This window comes from Periplaneta americana, chromosome 3 (assembly GCF_040183065.1).
Source record: "Periplaneta americana isolate PAMFEO1 chromosome 3, P.americana_PAMFEO1_priV1, whole genome shotgun sequence".
Lineage (NCBI taxonomy): Eukaryota > Metazoa > Arthropoda > Insecta > Blattodea > Blattidae > Periplaneta > Periplaneta americana.
This window is the reverse complement of record NC_091119.1, coordinates 105,332,030-105,350,331: the sequence shown is the minus strand read 5'-3', so window position 1 is coordinate 105,350,331 and position 18,302 is coordinate 105,332,030. Positions and strand designations below refer to the sequence as shown.

General features: G+C 35.7%; 1 protein-coding gene across 1 annotated transcript in view; it reads left to right on the top strand.

Moving 5' to 3' along the window:
- The first annotated feature begins 606 nt into the window (after positions 1–606).
- The window catches only part of LOC138696356 (putative gustatory receptor 28b), a 447,398-nt gene continuing 429,702 nt past the window's right edge, over positions 607–18,302 (top strand). The window contains exon 1 of the mRNA XM_069821182.1: positions 607–743. The gene's annotated coding sequence lies outside the window, so the exon portion shown is untranslated. The remainder of the gene's footprint in view (positions 744–18,302) is intronic.

Sequence of the window (18,302 nt, the reverse complement as noted above, 5' to 3'; positions counted from 1 at the left end):
TGCTGGGTAACTTGGCGTTGGAACCTGGACTCATTTCGCCGGCATTATTACCTTCATATTATTCAGACGCTAGATAACCACAGCAGTTGATAAAGAGTCGTAAATTAACCCAATAAAAACAAAGGTGGGATAGAGAACACTTAATTCGTCTTGGTTTCTCGAATTTATTAAATCTACGAGTTCAGTGACTCAAAGGGCGTACCGGTATTTGAAGTTTCACTTGCTATTGGGAATCCTGTATTGCCTTTGGGAATTCTGGAATGTTGGTGTATTAAAATACCTTGCATTAGAGCACACAACATTGTACATAAGCTTAATATTATAAGTAATGTTTGATCAGTGTAGGCCTACATTACTTATTTTAGAGAGTAAGTACGGTCCCTAGTTTATTACTTCTCCTCGCCGAGATGAAGGGCTGGCAAGACTTGATAAGAACACAATGCTCTGAGTTCGAGACCACCGGTTTAGAATATGCAGTTTCGTATTTTGCCTGTTTTTATTAATGGCGGCTACACAGCTGTCCTGACATTGCATCATCACGTTTGAAAAGAGGGTAGTGTGTCTATGCGAGTAACTGTACGGGTTAGTCAGTCGTATTGAGTGAGCGGCTGGAAGTGTATGTGATCAGAGGCTCTATTTCCATTGCAGTTTTCTGTCATCTACTGCAGACACCACAGTTTTCTTTATTTTACGTGTTCGTGAGACTTGTGGTTTGTGGGAATTACTGAATACATCGGATTAAGGTAAGTGAGTGGTTCTCGTTGCTATAGCTACTCGGCACTATTTAACATCTTTGTCTTGTTTCTGTGCTAGTAGAAGGAAATATATTTCAAATGTCTAGCAAAAACAGTCTTTGTCTTTAGTCAAAATCATTCACAATATGCTACATTATTGTACCGGTACCGTGAATGTTACTTTGCTACCTGAAACTTCACGACATATATTGTGACGGCTTAACTTATGCCACAAAATTAATATTTTTGTGATACGTAGTAACTAGGGCATAAATAATAACATTTAAGGCTTCTACAGAACGAACGCGAAGTTTGAAATGAGGACCAGTAATATTATGATGGGCTGGAAATCAGAAGATCTATGTACATCACAATGAAAGAGGCTACATAGACCCTATACACACTCTGAAGTCTATTTTTTATATTCACGTGGCGGCCATCTTAATTCAGAACCACCCATTTCTGTCCTACGCTTCTTTTACCGCGCACCATATAATTGTGAAACGATTTGTCGTGCAATATCATTTAATACATTATTGTTGCCATAGCAAACCTTTTCTTCGTAGACCATGATCTAAAACTACGCATCATTATAAATTTGATATGCTATTTCCTAATTGTTTTATAAAATAGCGTATGAAACACGTTCATAATATTATACAGTTAATACACTCGTCAAAATTAGGAAATTTATAAATTAGTTTCATTCATTCATTCATTCATTCATTTTGTGTTCTGCCCAAGGAAAGGTCTTTCACTGCAAACCCAGCTTTCTCCAATCTTTCCTATTTTCTACCTTCCTTTTCTTTTCCTCATAATGATCCATATCGTCGTTGTTCCTGCAATAACTCCTATGTGACATATTTAACGATTTTCAGATGTTTGCTCTATTAAATAGCTTAAATAGTTATACAGCAAATAATAAAATCTCCTATATACAATTATATTTCTTCTTTTTAAAATTTAAGCATTCACAATCCCCTATGTGCGGCTGCCATAGGATGAATAAATGTGTTTTTTCCTCCTACTGAAAAATTGTATATTTTGCACATAGGAGTTATTGCAGGAACAACGACGATATATCTTAATGTCGTCTATGATCTGATATCTTATTCTACCCCGAACTCTTCTCCCGTTCACCATTCCTTCCAGTGCATCCTTCAGTAGGCAGTTTCTTCTCGGCCAGTGACCCAGCCAATTCATTTTCCTCCTCTTTATCAATTTCAGTATCTTCTTTCTTCACCCACTCTTTCCAACACAGCTTCATTTCTTCTTCTGTCTGTCCACTTCACACGTTTCATTCTTCTCCATATCCCAATTTAAGTGCTTCTATTCCCTTCTCTTCACTTCGTCGTAATGTCCATGTTTCTGCCCCAATCACTGCCATACTCCATACAAAGCACTTTACTAGTGTCTTCCTTAGTTCTTTTTCCAGAGGTCCGCAGAAAATGCTCTTTTTTCTATTAAAAGCTTCCTTTCCCATTGTTATCCTCCTTTTGACTTCCTGGCGAGCATGTGAAATTGTCCACTTGCTCTACTGGCTCATTTAGAATTCGCAAGTTTTTTCTTCGTATGACCATGCTCTTTGTCTTATTTGTATTTATCTTCATACCATATTGCTCATAGCTGTCATTTAGCTAAATTAGTTTCATAATAGACTGTTTAAGTATCTGCTTTCGTATTGTAAATGTAACAAGTAGTAATATAGTTTTGAAAATATGATGTGTGTTGATGATTTTCAGGGTAATTTGAATATACCACGAGCAGACTTGGAGTGGCAGATGAAATCATAGTACTTTCGAATTTCTCATTTTTCATGTGTTGTAATTTATCTTTATCCAGTCATCCATTCTTCCTTTTTATAAATATCTGGCTATTTAATTAAGGCTTTGCATACCCTTGCAGTACTAATTCAAACTCTTCTTAGGGGTTTCTATGGCATAAGGGTTTCTATGGCAACTGGTCATTTGATGGAATAGGTCCATATGCTGCTAGCATTTTTGTACATGCTGGATTCAGGTTGTGGGGAAAGACCAATAAACTTCATCAAAGATTACCGAGCCTCTTGGTTAAGTCTTGGAATTCTAGATGCCTTTGCTTGTAGTAATGGGAACAGTTGTTGGTCATGCAGAACCATTCCTCATAACCACCAGAGAGAAAGTGCCTAAAGGTACAAATGGAGGTGTAACAATTCCTGGACTGATATGCAGTCTCTTGGGTGGTACAGTTATTGGTCTCTCCTACTACTTGTCTGTCCTCTACTTTGTGGATTCAAATATACTCGCTGCTAGTCCTCCACAATGGCCACTCATCTTTGCAGGTGCTTTTGCTGGTTTTGTAGGGAGTCTGATTGATTCTATTCTAGGAGCGACACTTCAATATTCAGGGATTGATGATCATACTGGTTGTATTGTGGAATATGCTGGGAAGGGAATACACCACATCAGTGGTATACAGTTACAAGAAGTATTTCAGGAACAAATTAATTATGAACAATCTTATAAACTCAGACGTCCTACAAAGTTTCTTTTTTTTTACCGGTTGAAATGCACAATGGCAGCTACAACTCTGCAAAAACATGTGAAAAAAGATACAACAAAGGCAACTACTTTGTTACCAGTGTTAATATGTGCTGTTGCACTTCCCTTGTCTATGCTGATGTGGATTGGAAATCTTGCCTTTTCCTTTTTCACGGTTGACGCAAATGCAATTTATCATGAAGATGGTTTTGTAATCCCTCCAACAAGGTGGCTTGTATCAGTAATAACTCCACTGGTAGTAGCTGCATGGGGTCTTCGTAAGAAATATTTAGTTATATCTAGTGCTATTCTTTGTATATTTGTGGGCTTTATGCTGACTCTTACTAGTTATTCATTTCTGATGTGCCTCATGACTTTCTTTGTTACCGCTTCCAAAGCAACAAAATTTCGAAGTGAACGAAAACGTAAAGTTGAAGAAAACCACACAGAAGGTGGACAGAGAGCATGGATCCATGTGTTGTGTAATGGCGGCATGGCATTTTTTTTACCACTGCCACCGGGTGCTTGCCCACTTGCAGTGTAAATAAATACATACACATACATACATTCTTTTAGTATCTTCATTTGATCAGCAGACAATGGAAATTCATTGCTGAGAAACTCCACCAAACACAATACATGATAGCATTGTTGATGGACATTCACTCCATAATAGGCCTATCTACTAAGTTTTTCATGAAGTATGCAAATCACACCATATTGAAACCATAATGAAAACGAGAATTCAACACGATTTGAGTCTCAAGGTCGATACACCTATCGTATCGTATCGTATCGTATTCGAAACGACTTACATAGGCCTACGCATGAACTGCAGTAATTTGTTTGATCTGTTATCTGTTTTACTAAGAGCGAGCGCAATATTATAATTATGTTTTATAGTCATGTTACACTAGGCCTATAACACATAATATTTTGTATTTTCATAAAAATAATCAACTTTCTACATTAACAACCAGAATATTAAGCTTCTTGCGCCTCATTTCGAAAACGCAACGTTGTTTATAGTCAAGCCTGCAGGATGACCAAAATGCTAACATCTCGGCTTTCGTATTCAAATCGTTTTCGTATCGAAAATTGCTTGAAGAGAGGGATCAGAGGGATCGTATTCATTACGGTAAGCGTATTCAAATCGATTTGAATACTTCATGAAAACGTAGTAAATGTATTCTTGTTCCTGAATATGACGTTACTAGCTTTAATATTTTCGTAGACATGAAGTGAGGTAATGAACTGATTCACTACTACTCTATTTCTTCAGATTGTACATCAATAGACAGAATACTTGTGAATGAGTTTCTAGTAAAATGAATTAATTTCTAATATTCGAATCTGACATTTCACTATACCCAACTCTTCCTTCATAGAATATTGCCCCTTATCCAAATTTGTTTGAGATGTTGGCCGTTCTTCGATATCTCCCCACACCACACATGGGACTGACGTCTGATTTACGTTTCGTTACGGGTACGATGGGTTAAATAAGGCTATAGGACTGAGCTATGTGACAAGGTTAGTGGTTTAGTTGATGGGATATTTAAGTGACGTGAGGCCGAAGAATGTGAAAAGGTTTCAACTTTTAATGATTGCAGTAAGTTTTCTCTCCAAAGTGTAGTGTGGGGAGATACTGAAGTTTCACCGAGATTTTTTCTTAACGCATTTGCTTGTGTTACACAATTAATGTATCCTATTAATTCTGATAGATTTAAGTGTGGGATAAAGGCATTCTGGACTATCCAGTATTTGTTTGCGGATTTTGTACTGGTGTAGGATTATTATAATCCTGACGTTACGAATTGTGTATTATGAAGATGAAAAGATATACAAAAGCATCACGCTCGTTGAAATCACCAGGAAGTAACATCATATGAATAACTGATTGGATTCGTTAAAAATGGTCTAAACGTGTCATAAATTCGTGGAACAGAAATAATGTGGTGTTGAAACAAATTACAAGATAAAAACTGCATTAGTGATGAGAGCTATTCGCAAAGTAATATGTTGGGATTGATATAGGCTTACTAGTGAAATGGAACGGGATGTATGGTGGAAGACTAGAAAAAACGTTTATGATTAAAAAATATATATTAAAATAAAATTCAAGAGATTTTATATGAATAAATGAAAAATAGGATAAGAATATAGAGCATCTTAAAAATACAAAGAGTACGAGTGAAATGGAACAAATGTTATAGGCCTATAGGTGTGTCTACCAAAATGTAACTGAAAATTACTATATTAGCATGCGAAATTAAATCAACAAGAAACGATAAAATGAAAGTAGAATTTGCTTACAGCACTGGACTCGGAATCCTATGGACTCGGGTTCGATCTCCGGTGTAACCTTACCCCCGATTTATGACTTGTGTCGGGCAAGACCAGTTTCCCAGTGGCATCCCAAAAAAATATGTATCACCACCTCTTACAGATTTGTGAAATTCAAAGATTCTTTACTACACACACAGCATTTCAGGCAGACAATACGCTCGTTATAGGACCCATAGTTCCGGTCATTTAACAAACAGTTGACGAGAATTGTTGCGAATAATTATGGCGGCAGAATTAAGAGAGGGATGTGAGATTTCAAAAGAAGTATTGGTAGAATGCAACGAAGCGATGGAAAAATTAATCCCAAACAAATAAAAAATAAGGTATGAGTAGGAGTATAAAGGATTCTGTTCAAGGAAGACAGTAAATAAAATTCTACATACATCTTGATGACACAACTTTTAACACTATATCACGTCGGAAAACATATTATTTGTCTTTCTTAAATAGCAGGTTGAAACATGTTAACAAGGTAATATAAAATTTAACACAAGAAAGACAAATAATACGTTTTCCGAAAATCAAATTCATTGTGATTTTATGATGAATTAGTTCAATACAACAGTAAGTTACTTTATTTAATTAATGTTGGTCATATTGAATCCTGTCGTTCTGTGACATCTTCATGTCCCATAATGTATAAAATGAGAACAGCATCATAATAATGGTCGTTGCCTACGTGATCGTAGAGCAGCGGTGACCAAAACTCGAGCTACAGTGATTACATGCGACAAACAGCCTATGAAGTAAGGAGACTGAGGAAAGGTACTTGGCATGAAAACTACAACCAGTGGTGGTTCCTGTACTAACATCTTGAACAATCCCGCGGATAAAAATCTCAAGCTTTTTTTGTATCAGTAATGTCACTGCTGTCATCAAGAGCCAGTGAATATTATACGATTTTTCTTGCTTCTTTTTTTAACCTTTCTCTTGAATATAATCAGGAATTTTCTAAATTCTTCTCTCGATACTTGGTCGAGAAATTCGTAGTTTTTCAAAATTAAAAACTTCTTATGGACAAGTTATTTAAGCTATTTTAATCATTACTCTTTTGAAAAATTCTGTTCTATTAAAAGGCTTTAGAGCAAGAGATATTTCAAACCCATTAGGTAGCTGACTTCCTTAGCCTACATTTATTTATGTCCTCTTTCTCTTCCTGGCTATGATTTAAAACATGTCAATTCCTGGCGTTTAACAGTTCGTTAGCACATAATATTGAATCAGTTTTTCTACAATATTATTATTAAATGAATAACTAATAAATTATTACTCTCATCTAAAAATTAAGGAGGTTAAAATTGAGATAAAACCTAATAATTTTATCCTTCTAGGGAGAAGATCTAAAAATACCAATATTCACAGAAGAATTATAGAAACACATACCATAATTAGTAGTCAGTAATAATAATAATGATAATAATAATAATAATATTATTATTAATAATAATGATAATAATAATACATTATTCAGCGTGGCAATTAATGTTCCTATACTTTCCTGATTGAACCGTTGAGCAAAATGTCCGACAGAACAACGAAAAAGTTCTCGATCTTTATGAAACCACCTCTTACTGCTTGTAGAGACAGAGTTTGTAGAGCGACATGATACCGCCACTGCTTGCCTTCAATACGTGAATGAAAAACACAGCAGTGTACAGGAAACTCCTCGTACCCGTTTAAATGTCTGTGATTACATGATGTAATCACGACACCCGCTTTGGTCACCGCTGCCGTAGAGGAACAGGAAAATAAGCTGACTTCTTCTCTGCAGAATCGTCACGATGCGATACAAAGGTCTTGAGAGAATCATGTAATAAATGCAATTGTAGCAATGAAAATTATACCAGATATTATGAAACAGTGCAAAAAAGGTGAAATAAATATTTATGTAAGTAAATTAATTTAGTTAAGTTAGGAAGTTAATGCGAACTGACAGAAATACCATACGTACGTATCTTGAACGTGACTTCAATTTATTAGGTAAATTCATAGACTGAAAGGCTAATAGTTGAGTTTTCTCATACTAGGTTTATCATGATGTATTCGTATGTTTGTCGGCCTGGAGTCTGGAAAGTAACTATAGCGTAAAGTTTCATTTTCCGTACTGCTTTGGAGTGTGGAAAGAAGTAAAATTTGATATACTTAGTATGAAACAAAATATATTTCTTCATTTTACGTGATTTAATATCATAATTTTAGGGAGGGTTGTCGAGTTGCTATGCAACTGTTCAACGAAACATATCTTCACTTTCTTTCTTAGAGAAGTAATGTGACTTAGGTCCCGTCCTCAATAGCAACCAACATTATCACGGTAAACCCCATTTACTTCTATAAAAAAAAAAGAAGTAATAACAGTATACTTACGGCAGTGGGAGTGGAAAAATATTTTTTCATTGGCTTGTAAGTTGGTGCAGGAGGAGATAAAAGAAGAGATGAGAAAGGAAGGAATATAAGAAAAGAGAAAAGGAAGGAAGAAATGATTGGAGGAAGGAAGGAAGAAAGAAAGAAAGGATGAGGAAGAAAGAAAGACAGAAGGAAAGAAAGAAAGGATGAGAGGAAGAAGGAAAGGAAGAAAAGAAGGAAGAAAGGAATGAAGATAGGAAGAAAGGAAGGGAGATAGGAAGAAGGGAAGGGAGATAGGAAAAAGGGTGAAAGAATAGATGGAAGAAAGAAAAGAAGGATGAAAGAAATAGTTCATTTTTGTGCAAAGCATTAGCCTACTTACAGTATTTGAATTGCCCAGAAATTTGGCTTCATTAGCCAGCTGCAACTCTTCTACCAATTAGAGCTGCAGTAGTTCCATATTTAACGATAATTGCCTTATTTACTTATATGATACCACTATTCCATAAATCATGCAGAACATTGCTTATACAGAATAATATGAATTTCTTCAATGGCCTAATGTGAAGTACATATGACAGGCATCGCCAGCAAGAGAGCAGATAGATATGCAGTAATACAGTATGTAGGTATACACGCGTTTTTTTTTTTATTTATTCACTTATTTAATACTTTTAATCATCTGTATGCCTCCTCTCTGTCTTTGTCTTTCTATTTGTCTCTTTCTACCTTCCTGCCTATCCATCTGTTTGTCCACTTACCCACTTGTCCGTCCGTCAGTTCATCCATCCATTCATTTTTCAGTCTACTACAGGCATGGACAAAAATATTCGTACAGACGAGTTGAAAAGAATATTTTGTATATTTATAGAAACATATTTAAGATTGCACTAATTGCCGCAAAGAAAATTATGGTCTTTACGCCAATGTAAAATATATACTGAAACTTTTAACGAAAATACACGATAATGCAAAATAAAAATGCTTATTCTCACTGCACGGGCAATATATGGCAGGACGTAAGTATTCATACACCTTCAATAATAAGAGAAAAATTGTATTGTTGACTTGGATTTAATAGCGAGTTTGCATGCCTTTCCTGTATGTAATTTCTCTTAACCTATTTGGCATTGAATGCATCAGCTTCTGTGTTGTTTTGATCCAATGTTACTCCATTCCTGCTGCAGACTGTTTTTCATATGCGACTTGCTTGTTACATGATGTTTTCTCATCCTGGACTCTTAACTCACTCCACAGATGCTCTAATGATTTGTATCCGGAGACTGTGGAGGTGTTTTCAATGTGTGAGGGGTTTTGTAAAGTAACCACCGACGAACAATGTCCACCGTATGTTTGAGGTCATTATTACCAAGATTTAGTTTTTCTGTGGTTTTTTAGATTTTCTATGAAGATGTTCAAATACTGGAATTTATGCATAATTGTCCTCTATGAAAAATTAACTTTTCTACACCTGAAGTGGCCACACATCCTCATACCATAACACCACCACCTCCAGTCTTCCCATTGTACTCCGTGGTACGTTAGTTCCAAATCAAAACATGTTCATCATTGTGAAAAGTATTAAATTTGCTTTAATTCTCCCAAAACTTATTATTTTTTCTACATACTCTTTTGAAAATTGTTACCTCTTGTTTCTGTTTATTTTGCTTATATGGGTTTTCATTCTTGATATCCTAGCTTTGTCTAGCTTTGTACCCAGCGCGATGTGGGACCCGTCTTATTGTTTGAGAAGTTACTGGATTGTTAAACTATTCTTCTACTTGAGCTGCTATTTCAGATGAAGTTGTTTTAGGGCTTTTCTTAATTAAGTTCATTACATACCTCTCTTCTCTTGAAGAAAGTTTCTCTGGAAGTCCACTTCTTCGATTGCTTACTAACACTATTTTATCTTTGAGCCTATTTATTATGCTTTGAACAGTAGATCGGCTCCTTTAAACTGTTTTTGCTGTCTCGGAATATAATTTTTCTTCATTTTGAGGTGAGAGAATTATTCGCCTCTCTTCAACAGACGTTTCCTTACTTTTTCCACCCATTTCAACAAATCAGTCTCTCTCCAGACAATAAGACCTTCTCTATGACCATGTAGTACTCAACTGAGACAACTGAATAGGAATGTCTAATGTTCACTAGTTCATTTGTTCCTTTTAACTCGCACTGTACGAATAATTCTGTCCGATCAAAAATCGTTGTAAACAAATAGGTCTACAAGTTCGTTTTATAACTTTATTGTGTAATGTAGAAAAAAGTATTGTCTTTTATTTACATAATACATACTATGATACCATATTTTATTATAAAACTGATCACTAATAAACATACTGTAATTACGCTAAATAACAGATATTATACTTAAATCACAGTCTAGTATATACAGTCACGAAGCTTGAGTTGTAAGATTGCTAGGAACAATAGCCTCTGCAGATACTATTTCGCATTGTCTGTAATGAGGCAATACTAGCGATCCTAGTGGTTAGCAACTATCTATGGATGCATATTTATTACATATTGAGCATCGCGACTGTATATACTAGACTGTGCTTAAATCATGACTGTGTATGAATACTTTTGTCTATGTCTCTATATCGCCAGCCGCCCATCGGTGTGTTTTATCTATCAATTTCTCTGTACAAGATTGAAATAAAAATAACAAATTGCATTAAAACTATTCAAAGAAACCTATACCTGTAAAGTGACGGAACCTTGGCTGAATGTGTTGCCTTCCATGTAATTATCTGTTACTGTTAAAGTGTATTTGTTCCAACGAAACTTGTATCTGTAGCAAGATATTAAATTTGCATACGTTCAAGAAATTTTATTGAGGGGACTTACGAGAATTTAAAACTGTGCACTGCAATCTGAATGACTGCGAAATGGACGAAAAATAAAGCAGGAAGTATTAATTAATGATAATTAATTTGGGTTGAATGTTGTTTGATTACAAGCTGCCTCAAACAAAAAGAGTTGGGAATAAATCATAGAGTTTTAATAGGAGAGTGAAGTAGTGTGGAACTCCCACAAATGCCAGCGACAGAGACAGCAGCATCATGGGAAATTAAACATCATCAGACTTAGCGTACGAAGTGTGCAATTTACATTCTAAACGTGAATTGGCATTAAAATAGAAGATACCATTATGCAAGGAAATGATTACATCGGTTTACGTACCGACAAATTGCCTCTGAAGGTTTCAGAGAAAAGTCTTTCTTTGTCTGTTTAACCTCCTCCATTTATAACGACCTACAAGCGAATACAGCATAGGGGAGAGTTATCAACATCAAACATATTCACATTGTAGGTCTCCCTGGCCATGTGGTCACCACTACACAGTGCCACAGCTGAGACATCATTGGAGAATTATAATACAAGAAACACTCAGGTCCGTGGAATGGAAATAAATCCACGACAATGTCGGGAATCGAACCACTTGCTGCTTGGTTGAGGAAACGCGTATCTATCCAAACAATCACAGCGGTAGACTCAGAGACAATTCACATGATACAATAATATGCGCACAATTATTTTTACGCCATGTGTTACTGTTGCCAAGGTCATAGAGACAATTTGATTTGACTAAGAAAGTTAGTAGGGTGGTTGTTCTCGTCACCACATGTTATTGATACTAAGAGCATAGAACAGCGGTGGCGAAAATGTAATCGTGCGTCGAGCCACTGTGTAACCTGCAACGTGCGTAGCACCTATGGAGGGAGGCGGACATCCGAAGGGAAAGTGAAGCAACTGTCTGACTTATTAACGGATTTTCATTTTCCTTACGTCAAGCACTTAAATATAATTTAATACAGTACAAGGCTACAAACTAATGTTTAGTACGTGTAACGAAGAAAGAAATGAACAATATCACAACCTAAAATTAACTGTTTTCAGAATGTCTCTGCGACAAAGTTTCAAAATCAGGAATTATGTCACTTACTGCCAGTCGTAGTTGATCACGAAGGTATTTGTCTGTCAGTCGTGATCTACATTTGGTTTTTACTGTTTTAATTGTTGAAAATAATTTTTCACAAACGTAAGTTGTAGCGAACATGGTTTCAACAGAGCAAGCGAAAGAACGAAGCTTCGGATATTTATTTTTTGGCAAAGATTTTAAAGTTCAACATTTGTCAAATCCTTACATCTAGCTTTCATTTAACATCACATAGTAAATCAGTGAGTTCAAATTGAAGAGCTAACCGCATTATTCGTACATCTGCTTAAAAGGGCCGACGTACAGAGATGATGATGATGATGATGATGATGATGATGATGATGATGATGATGATGACAGTAACATGTAGTATAATGCCGTTTTATGTTATACAACCGTTTTCCTTGTAATACTTGTGAACAAATCATACATTTAATATTCTCATCATATTGACAGCAAAAAAATGCGTCCTCCCATCCTACTTGGAACTTTCATACATGGTTTCGAGAGAGACATATGCACTCGCAGGTCAGAGACAAATACAAATGGAACGGAGTTTGACTCCAGTGAGTGAGAGGGTTTGGGGTTGGCGGAGGTTAGAAGCAAGCGAAATGCACAGCTATCACTGCGAGCCACAATGTTTCGCGAGTCACGTTCTCGCCACGGCTGGCATAGAGAAAAGTTGTTTAGAAAGACATTCGGATACCACCACAGAGAAGATTAGGAACGATTTGTCTAATGAAAAGATTCGGGAATTTGTGTTTACTGCTGTGTGAGATTATCCTTTTCGTTGTCGTCCCCACACTATAGCCGTACCTGTATCAGCATGTTCTTACTGATAGCAAACTGTACGAAATTGGAGAACGACTTGAACACACTTTTCAGAAATGTCTCCGTAAGCTTGAACAGGAAACAAGTCAATCATCACCAAGAACAGTCATGGACAAGTCAGAGCTGACAAGGACGGTAGTTTGTAACGCGCTTCTTGTGCGAGCTGTTATTCGTTGTTCGTATTATGCAGTTTTGCTAGGGTGATTGCTGATAAATAGGGCCAGAAAGTTCATGCATTTGCATATATTTTTCCATTGGCTGTAATTAATTACCGATTAATTATCTTCAGGAATCATCTACATTTAAGCTTATCAAACTAAATTTTATGTTGCATATATTTGAATAATGTTTTGGCATTTTTTATGCTTCCAAGAGAGAAAGGTCATCAAAAATGTCCCCACTAACATAATGTCCAACCAAGAAGGATCCGAACCAAATAGTCTTACATTTAATGTCCCACACATAGTAGGGTCAACTTAATGAAAAGGATCACAACAAAAAATGTTCCACGTAGCTGAAAGATCCACAGGTCAAATAGTCCCACATTTTATTTACCATATAAAATTGGTCAAACCATTGAAAAGTCTTTCAACTACCATCAAGACAACCGAAAATATTGGAGATGCTTTGATCGGAGGAACTGTAATGCGAGATGTACGACTAATTCAGATTTGGGAAATCTTAGAGCCATAAAAGATGGTACAGAAAACCATTTGAATCCTCCAAAAGTCACAGAGGTACTGGTGAAGGAAGTGCTGAATAACATACGAAGTACAGCAAGAAGTAACACGTAGGACTTTTAAAAGCCTGACGTAATTGAATACTGACTTCTCTGAAAAAGATTTTTTATGAAAGTGATTCTTATGAAACGCAGTTATTTTAGTATGTTGCACCTTGTAGGCCGGGAGCATATGAGGGGTTCACAACCCGAGTGGACCAAGTCCATCTGGAATAGTTCTGAGATATTGAGTCTTAAAGTTCCTGGCTCACGCTTAGCAACCTTCACCTTCCATAGGAAATGCTGCCCTCTGTGGAGTAACAAATGAGTTATGGACTTTGTTTGTTATGGCAATGAATAAATCTAAGTTTTCTTCATCCGAGATTGTATTAATACACAAACTGATCACTGGTGGACTTCGTCCACTCTGATTGTGAGCCCTTCATATAACTGTAGGACCTTTTGAACAATGGACATTTTTAACGTGGACATTACCAAACGTGGGACCTTTTTGCATATAACCTTTGCAGGGAGGGACCATATTTCTGATAATAGTTTTTTTATAAATGCATAATATTTCACGATATTTATATTTTTGTGGCATATTTTCGCGTTTAAGCTAATTAAAGCTCATTTTATGCTGCATAACAGTGCATAGTTTGGATTTCTAGAATAATATCTTATTCTATTTTTGAAAACTGATGTTGAGTGAAATTATTAAAATTGAGGGGTTGGGTGCAAGAAAGGCACTTCTCTTAAATGCAAGCTTTGAGAAAATTGATGTTGAAAATTCAAACCGTAATGATGTTACCTATGCACGCCTTTACATTTTGGTTACTCCTGACGTCTATAATCACAGTATTGAACTACAACTTGATGATCATATGCATAGCAGATCAGAGAACACAATAAAGCGTTTTACTCAAAAAGGGCGCATCCTCTAAAATGCCCTTCTTGCACCCAGCTCCTCAATTATTTTTACCAGAAAAGTATAGACAATTTCGCGGCACACTTAGTGATTGTGAATCTCACGGCACAGTAATGTACCACTCTCAACAATAAAATGTAAGCTAAACTTAAATTTAATGTTGAGAGCGGCACGTTACTTGAACTTTAATCTCATGTAGTGTGATTCATAAGGTTACTTCATTTATTGATTCATTGTTATTATTTCTATTACTATTATTAATTAGGCCTACTTATTTATTGGTGAGATAAAAAATTAATTTTATGAGTGTATATTTGCTTATTTTAAGGTTTTTAAACGCAGTAAAATTAAAATTTTAACATTATTGTAAATGTTTCAAAATATTATTCTTACTGTAGTCTCTTAAATACGGGAGAAATTTTCGAATGTTGTTTAAGGAATGAAGTGAAAAAAACACTTTCTTGATAATATTAGTGTCCACACCTGTGGAGCAACGGTTAGCGTGTCTGGCCGCGAAACCAGGTGGCCTGGATTCGAAACCCGTTTCGGGCAAGTTACTTGGTTGAGATATTTTTCGGGGTTTTCTCTCAGCGCAATATGAGCAAATGCTGGGTAACTATCGGTGCTGGACCCCGAACTCATTTCACAGACATTATCACCTCAATTTCATTCAGACGCTAAATAACCTGAGATGTTGATACAGCGTCGTAAAATAACCTACAAAAAGATTTAAAATATATATTAATATTAGTTACTTGAGTGTTCAAATTTAAATGCGTAACGATGTAAATACCAAGACTTTTAACGCAGGAAATTAATAGCCGATTTCTCCAAGTATTGTTAGAATATTTAACGTATATTAAATCTTAAACAGTTTGTTAAATATATTTTTTCATGTCTTCAATACTAGTTTGGCTTAACAGATTGTTAAGTGTTTGTTAACTTTAAATGTAGGATTTTAGGCAGTTAACTAACTTGACAGATAGTCAAATATGGCAGATGACACCACAGCTGTGAAAACAAAAATTGTGAAAATAACGTTTTATGCCTCTCTTTAAGGATTGTTTCGTGAATGAGTGATATCATAACATTTAAAAGACACTTTGGAAAGATAATATAAGGAAGATAATCTTCAAAAGTGAACTGATTATCATATTGGCTGCTTATTTTGATGCTCAGCTATTATACATTGAATATTTAGAAAATGTGGGATCTCAACGTCATAAGGTAACTAGGAATGATGATATACTTTGCATGATACTCAATTTGTGACAATATAGGCTAGATTTTTAAAACAAGTAGGCCTTAAAATTTTACATAAAATTTAAATCAGACTTGAATATCCTACAAACCGAAATAGACCACTTATTCCAATTCAGCATCTACTATTTACTCTTGATTCTATGATACTGACTCTTTTCAACTAACTATAACCGATGTCAATAGTGTGTCAAAATAAGCAGTGAGTATTAGGCCTATATGAAAAAGGTTTCAGCAAAACTTGCTACTTTGAGAAATGATTATGTTAACATTAGTACAATAGGCTAACCACAATCTAGGATATAGTCACGAAGCTCAATACATAGTAAATATGCATCCATAGATAGTTGCTAAGCACAAGGATCGCTGCTATAGCCTCATCATAGACAATGCGAAATAGTAGCTACACAGTCTCTAGTACCCTCACAACTCAAGCTTCGTGATTGTATTTACTAGGCTGTGCTATAACCTTACTTTGTAATAATAATAATTATTATTATTCAATAGTAGTCATCTATAACTTTCATATGTCTTCTTCTTTACCGATCATGGCCTACCGTGCCAGGTTATGATTTTATACACGTTTCATGACTTACTATAGAGTACAGAATTGAAACAATAATATCAGCCAATAAAAATTGCCTTACTTGCAGTGTTGCCATATTTAGCGATAAGTCGCTAAATCTAGGGAATTTTGAATCAGTCTCGACGACAAATTTTGTAAAATACGATTAGCGACTTTTCCTTTCTTTTAACTTAAAACATTCAACTGAAGTCATGCACTTCTTAGTTTTAGAAGAGGTATAGGTGCATGACTGAGTTGTCTAATGATTCATACGTGAAAGCCCTGATCTCATATATTTGTGATCAGTGATGAAAGATGCTGATTCAGTGATTCTCCGGGTTAGATCTCTCTCTCTCTCTCTCTCTCTCTCTCTCTCTCTCTCTCAATGCTACTGCTCCAACACCAACAAACGGTGGCAACTTTGATTGGCACGTGACGAGTCGCGAGCTCCAGCTAATTCTTGGTTCTTCGCCGCAACGCGGAGATTTTCCACTTCGAACCGACCCGAGGCAATTGAGTTTTGGAATTTTGTGCCAACAGTTCGTGTGAAGCAAATGAGACTGTAGTTTTTGCTGGTTTTAATGTATTTTAATATACAAGATTTAAAAAAGTGTTACATTTTACCAAAAAAAAAAAAAATTTTAGTCAAATGCTTGGGTGAAAATTTCCACACTTACAATTTGCCAGAAAGTGTAGTGTCAATGATTGGATCAAGTGCAGTGTATTCACAATCAGCCGTTTCCACATCTTCCACCTCAACATCACAGCCGTCATAATACAACCAGAAGAGGGTAACGACGAGGAAATTATATTTTTCTTCGCATATGTATGTTTTCCTTATTTTTATTTAGTGATATTTATTATTAATTTTTAGCGACATTTCTGGGGATTTTTAAACAAACTTTGGAGAGATTTAGCTACTTTTTGTTGAAAAGTTAGCTAGATTGTAGGGCGATATGTTGGCAACAGTGCTTACTTGTGCAAAATCATTACCAACTGCTATTGAGTGGTTAAAATAGTGTTAAGGACTGTTATAGTTAAGTGTTGGCTGTTTTAAACAAAATGATATTGAAGAAATGGAAAATACGTTGGTTCTTTTAAACAAAATGATGTTGAAGAAATGGAAAATACGTTGGTTGTTTTAAACAAAATGATGTTGAAGAAATAGAAAATACATCAACAAAACGTTAAAAATAAACAGGCTGTTAATTCAACACTAGTTAAGCCAAATTAAACATTGGGGAAACTGGCCATAAAGCGATTATTGTATCATTTAATTTGACTGGAAGAGCGGGTAATGTTTTATTATAAACGTTGATGTCCCTTTAAGTTTGCTTGAGATTACTGTGGATTGAGAATATCGGAATGTTCTTGTTCATGTAGATATAGATTCAAGGTCCACCTTAAATTTGCGATGGCATCTCCAAATACAACTAAAGAACGTTATTTGACTTACATAATTTCACAGCTTTTAGAGAAACGTCGTTAAACACTGATGTGGGACAACAGGTAAAGCGGTGACAGCATTCTTGTCAGGCGCCCACGTTTTTCATGCTGCTTGTTCTTCTTGTCATACCTCGCTCTATTCACACCCCATCCATTTTGTCACCTCCCTTTCTATCTCCCAGGATTCAATCGGCTTATATCCAATATCGCTCCATCCCTTCATGCGTCTTGTCTAGTCCTCGTCGACCTTGTTTCCGCCCCCACATCTCCTACCTATTTTTTTCTGGCCATTCACTCTCTTCAGAACTCAACGTCAAATTTCAAGAACATTTTGCAACTTTAAATTATGATTAGCCTAATATTATTGTAATCGGTTAATTCAATATTCTGCAACAACATAAACAGCGCGGTTATTAACGTGTATATAATTTTATTAGTGATAGCAGCAAGGGTGTCCAGGGGGTAGCCAGTGACTGAGATTTTTATTTTTACACGTTTTTTTTTTGTTTTTTTTTTCTCTGCGTGCACGATACCTTCAGTAAACAATTCAACAAAAACGAGTGCTTTAAACTATGAATGCGTGCGCAAGGTAATTTAGACTTCAGAACTGACTATTTTCCACGTTAAATTTTCTCTCTCCTTGTAAATCCACTTCTTATAATTTTC